Source organism: Peromyscus leucopus, chromosome 2 (genome assembly GCF_004664715.2).
Source record: "Peromyscus leucopus breed LL Stock chromosome 2, UCI_PerLeu_2.1, whole genome shotgun sequence".
Taxonomy (NCBI): Eukaryota; Metazoa; Chordata; class Mammalia; order Rodentia; family Cricetidae; genus Peromyscus; species Peromyscus leucopus.
The window spans coordinates 54,849,130-54,855,195 of NC_051064.1; positions in this window are offsets into that span (position 1 = coordinate 54,849,130).

A 6,066-nucleotide genomic window follows, 5' to 3' on the forward strand; every position below is an offset into this window, starting at 1 on the left:
GAGAAATTTAACATACTAATTAATTGTATAAACCGATATGCTTTAAAAAGAAGACTTGAGGCCAGGCGGTGGTGGCGCACGCCTTTAATCCCAGCACTCGGGAGGCAGAGGCAGGCGGATCTTTGTGAGTTCGAGACCAGCCTGGGCTACCAAGTGAGTTCCAGGAAAGGCGCAAAGCTACACAGAGAAACCCTGTCTCGAAAAAAAAAAAAAAAAAAAAAAAAAAAAAAAAAAAGAAGACTTGACCTTAGTCATTCTAAGTTGATGAGTCAAGGAATTGAACTTGGTGTTTCCTGTCAGAGCAGATGTTCACAGCCATGACTCTCGGAGGTTACACAGCTGATTAAAAGCAGGACAAAGATATTCTGAATCCAAGTCTAACAAAGCTTATGTTCACACTTATCATACCATCTATTGGTGAAATTATTAAGGCTACTCCACGTAGTTAAAAGGAAATTTATTTAATGGTGTAACTTACAAATGAAGGAATAGGTAGGTTGAGGGTTCTGGGAAAGACGCAGCAGTAGTTTGGTGATGTTCTCTGGAGAACTCTCCTTCGTCCACCTCTAGCGTCCCAGCTCCCAGCAGCAAGAGAGAGCGCTCTAGATCTCAGGTCTCCAGGCGCCTCCCCTGGCCCCGCCTCATAGGTGTGACAGTTGCCAGAGTCTCAATGGGGGTTGGAACTTCCAGATCCAAGCTGGAATGGCTACCCACTACAACCATCCATTTTCCTTTAGGTACAGCTTTGTTTACATCCCATGTTGTCTAACAATAATAAAGAGTGGGTCAGAGGATATGACACCTCCTGATAGTGCCACTCCTTTTGGGGATCCTTTTCTTTCAAACCACCACAGTGATGTGTGTAGGGTATGTGTTGTTGTATGTATGTTTATGTGATGTATATGTGTATAGGGTGTGTGTGTATGTTCTGTGTATGTGTATATGCGGTGTGTAGGGTATGTGTGTGATTATATGTAGTGTGTGTGTTGTATGGTGTGTGTGTGTGTGTGTGTGTGGCCAGGTGTGGTAGTGTATAATGCCAGCATTTGGGAAGTAGAGGCAGGAGTTTCAGAAGTTCAAGATCATCTGGTTCCATATAGAGTTCAAGGACACCCTAGGTTACCCGAGACCCTGTCTCTTAAAACCAAAATCTGAAAGGAAGTAAAAGAAAAGAAGGGGGTGGTGGTGAGAGCTGGAGTTAGGTTGCTTAGCAAAGTCAGTGTAAATGCAGCACAGGCTTGACCGTGAAGGGAGGGAGGTTTGTCCTAGTCTCTTTCTGGACCTGGTTTGAGGGCAGGACCCAGGCTCAGTCAACTCAGGCTCCTACTCAAAAACTTGGGTCTGGAGGAGCTGACTCAAAAGGATGGCAAGGAGCCCAGAAAGGTTCTGAGTTATTTGAATGTTTTCCCCCAAGGAGCTGAAGTGGATGTGACCAAGGTTCCTTGAATGGACACACTTAAATTTCACAGCAGTGAGAATATAATCAGTAGAATCGGATTTCCTCTGTACGAAGAAAGGACATTTGTGCCTCATGCAGCAATGCGTACACACCTGAAAACCTCTGCCTTTAAGAGCTCAGTCAGCTTGTTGGCTGGTTGGTTGATTGGTTGGCTGTCTGGCTAGTTGGTTGGTTGGTTGATTGGTTGGTTGATTGATTGATTCATTTTATTTTTGTCTTCGTTTTTTGAGACAGAAATACCCTGTGTCAATCAGGCTGGACTTGAATTTGAATTTTCCTGCCTCAGTGTGGTGGTTTGAATGAATGGCCCCCATAGGCCTATAGGGAGTGGTACTATTAGGAGGTGTGGCTTTGTTGGAGGAAGTGTGTCACAGGGGGTGGACTTGGAGGTTTCAAATGCTCAAGCCAGGCCCAGCTCTCTTCCTGCTGCCTGAGGATCCAGATACAGAATTCTCAGCTCCTTCTCCAGCACCATGTCTGCCTGCACACTGTCATGCTTCTTGCCATGATGACAATGGACTAAACTTCTGAACTGTAAGCCAGCCCTAGTTAAATGTTTTCCTTTATAAGAGCTGCTGTGAACTGGGCAGTGGTGGTGCATGCCTTTAATCCCAGCACTCAGGAGACAGAGGCAGGCAGATCTCTGAGTTTGAGGCCAATCTGATTTTCAGAGTGAGCTCCAGGACAGCCAGAGCTACACAGATAAACCCTGTCTACAGTAAGAAAGGAAGGGAGGAAGGGAGGGAGGGAGGGAGAGAAGGAAGGAAGGAAGAAAGAATCTCCAAGTATCACTATCTCCATTCTACAGAAATGGTAAAGGACATAGTAAGGTCCCAGCACCTAGATCAGAGTCACAGTAGACAGCAGATCCAGAGTTCCATCCTGGTCACCATGAAACCAACTTCAACCCACACTCAACCATTACCCACAGTCCAATTATTATTCATTTGTAAACATCTGTTTTAATTTTGCATTTCAGTATTCTAAGAGGATCAAAAAAAATTGTCAGGATGACTTAAAACTTTCAGTTTAAAAAAGATGGCTGGAGGTGGGGCAGGAGGATGACTCAGTGGGACAAGAAGATTGTGGTCAAGCTTGTGATTTGAGTTCAATCACGGAATCTCCGTGGTAGGAAAAAACCAACTTCAGCAAGTTGTCCCCTGAGCTTCAAACTTCAACAGTGAATGCACACCCCGCAACACACACACACACACACACACACACACACACACACACACACACACACACACTTTTTAAAATTTGAATTGACAACCAGAAAGTGAGGCCTGATGAGAGGAAGTCGGTCACGAGGGGCATGACCTTTGGGACTTCTCTAGCCCCTTCCTGTTCCTACTCCTTACCACTTCCTGTCTTCTGCTCTGCATGACTTCCCCACCCACTGTGGATTGAAGGCTTTGAAACTGTGACCAAATAAATAGTTCCTCCTGCAGTCTTCTCAGGAATTTTGGTCACAGACATACATGACCATCTCTTTTACAGAGGAGGAAACCGAGTCAAGTTACCGGCTCCAGTTCTTACTTTGGCTTCACATAGTTTTTGTCTTGTTTTGTTTGAGGAAAACAAAACATGTATGTAGCTCTGGCTGTCCTGGAACTCAGTCTGTAGCCCAGGCTGGCCTCGAACTCGCAGAGATCCGCCTGGCTCTGCCTCCCGAGTGTTGGGGGTCAAGGCGTGAGCTACCACTGCCCAGTGCAGGGTTCATTTTTCACATTTTGCAGAACGTTAAGCTACAGGGGATTTAACACAGATAATCCTGCAGTAAAACGTGTAGCGCTCCTTTTGCCTCTGTATGGAAGTTCCCCCTCGAGTACTCCACACCGTGGCTGTGGTTTCAAAGTGGAATGTCCTCCACGGGCCTGTGCATCTGAACACTCGGTCTCCTGGTGGGGGTGCTCAGTGGAGAGGTGTGGGAGCTTCCTGGAGGAAGTCCAGCCCCCACTTCCGGCTCGCTCTCCGCGTCCACTGTGGTTGCTGTGGGATCGGCAGCCTCCCTCCTGCTATACCTTCCTAACAGGAATGGATTGAGGAGTCCGTGTCCCCTAAGTACCGAGGATCGACATGTCTTTCTCAAGTTGATTCTAATCAAGGATTTGGTAATGAAGAAGGTAGGCAGTACACTTTGAAAATATATCCAGATCAAGTTTTACGCCAGCAAAGGTTAATTTTACAAATCATAAAAGTAACTGTTTTTTTTTGGTGTGTGTGTGTGTGTTTTTTGTTGTTGTTGTTGTTTTTTGCTGTGTATAGTAACAGTCTTCTGAACTTATTGAAATTAAAAAAAGTAAAAAGATAAAACTGAGATGACCTGGACTGGGGATAATTCAGTTCAGAGGTGGCTCGCCTAGCATGTGCAAGGCGCCAGGTTCATTCACCACAGACTGACAAACCTATTCACTCATTGGAAGCAAGCTGGTTGACTGCACTAACATCAGACACACATTTCACAGGCAGAGAGTGAGAGGCGGACCTCTTTTTGAATGATAGAAGAACTAATTTATTGGGCCAGGGCTATAGCTCAGTGGTAGAATGCTTGCCAGGCATACATGAGTCCCTGAGTTTAATTTCTGGGGTGAGGGGTGGGGTCAACTTATCAAGATGATAAAAGTCATAAATGTTTATTTTCAGATAAAAAAGGTTCAAAGTCCGTGAGGCAAACTGATATGCTCTCTGTGTCCCACTTAAGGTTTGAGATGTTAGGTCTCAGCTGTCCCTGCCACCACACCTTGGCTCCGCCATCATGGACTCTGACCTTCTGGAGCTGTAAACCCAATTAGGTGTTTTCTTTTGTGAATCGCCTTGGTCACGGTGTAACATCAGGCAATAGAGAAGTACCTAGTTCAGGTGCTGACCCGAGAGGAACTTGTTTGGGCGCGGGGGGAGACTGGAGACAGGGCCTGCAGTAAGGACTGCTTAGTTATACACACCTTGGCCTCTACTGAACCTAAACCGGTGTGAAGATCCAAGAGCGTCCGGGGGCTGGGGAACATCACAGACCCTTCCTTCTCCCCAGTGCGGCCCGTTGACACGGTCTCCTTTTGCTGTGTTTTCTTATCCAAAACGTGTGTGTTGGACTCTATTGCCACTGGCCCAGGTGCTTTGGGTGCTGTTTGCCCTGCAGGAGCCTCCTTCTCTCAGCCTCGCTTTCCTGCCTGTGGCCAGAGGACGGGGGAGCAGCCAACACCAAGGCTAAGTCGGTGCGGGCTGAGAGCGAGCTGTTAGAGCATCCTAGGCATTTCACACTCATGGAGTTGGAATCATGCTCCTTATCGGGCACTTCGTGTGTTTGCTGTCTTCCGGAGAGGGAGGGACAGCCTTGTAACAAGCACGTGCTCGTGGGAGGTCCTTCGCGCTGGGAAGGTCCTTATCTGCTTTACACAAAGAAGAGGTAAAGGAGGAGAAAGAGCAAAATAGAAAGGACCTGGTGCACTGGGCTGACCATACGTTAAATAGATAAAGACAACAACAGAAACAGAGAGAGGACAGCAGGCTGGCTCCACATGCTCGCATAACCAAAATGCAAGACAAAGCTTTAGTGTAAGAGCCAGACCTGACGAGCTTTGGAAGACAATGGGAACTCTCCTGCTTGCTTAGTGATGATGGGGGGCAAACCCAGGGCTTCCCTGTGCTGAGTATTCTCTACCACTGAGCTACACCCTCGGGAAAAATCGATAAATTGTTTGGGGGTTGGAGTCAGGAGAGTCAGGAGTTCGAGGCCATCCTCAGCTACGTGGCTAGTTTGAGGCCAGCCTGGGCTAGGTGACAAAACATGAATTGAGACCATCCCTCTTCTTGGTGTCTTCCCTTTGTTACGACTTGTCTTTTGTCTGTCTTCTGGCCGAGGCAGCACCTCCCTCTCCAGCCACCCAGTTGTCCTTGGTAGAAATCAGCTTGGACCATGCCTAAGTTCATTTGGCACACTGCTGGCAGGCTGCTGGCAAAGTCAGTTTACAGAGCCCACAACTCACCGACTATAGACTCTTCAGATGCCACAGAGGCAGGAGTTTAGCCCTCTCCTTCTGAACTCACTTCTGAACAAGGTGGACGGGAGACTGGTGGCCCCTGACGTTGTCTTCCGCATATGGTGGATGACTCCTTTGTGCTCAGCTATTTCCTCATGGCCTTGCAGTTCTGGTTCCTCTGAAATACCTTTCTAGAGATCCTACGTGTGATAGGGACCCCTCCTGTGTTCGTTTGATTATTTCAATGGGAATTTGTCGGGAGAAGGGAACAGACGGAGTCAGAATCCCTACCCAGCACTAAAAGTCCTTCACGTCAGATGGGCACCAGTATCCACTCTGCTCCTGTTTGGAAGTGCTAGGAGGCAGTAAGTGTGTCTGATGGACAGAGGGGGAGGAAGAGAAGCTCCGTGTGCAGCTCTGTGCTGACCTACTGGGTACATCTAAACTCAGCACTACAGGTTCCGGCCAGGTGTGGTGGCGCAGCCCTGACCTGAGATCCGGCACCTGAGTGAGTATGGTGATGTGAGGTTAGTTTGGGCTGTACACTGAGACCGTCTAACAAACAGCAACCTAAAACAATACATTTTAGTTCAAAGAGTGTGGACAGCTAGGGATGTAGCCTGTAGT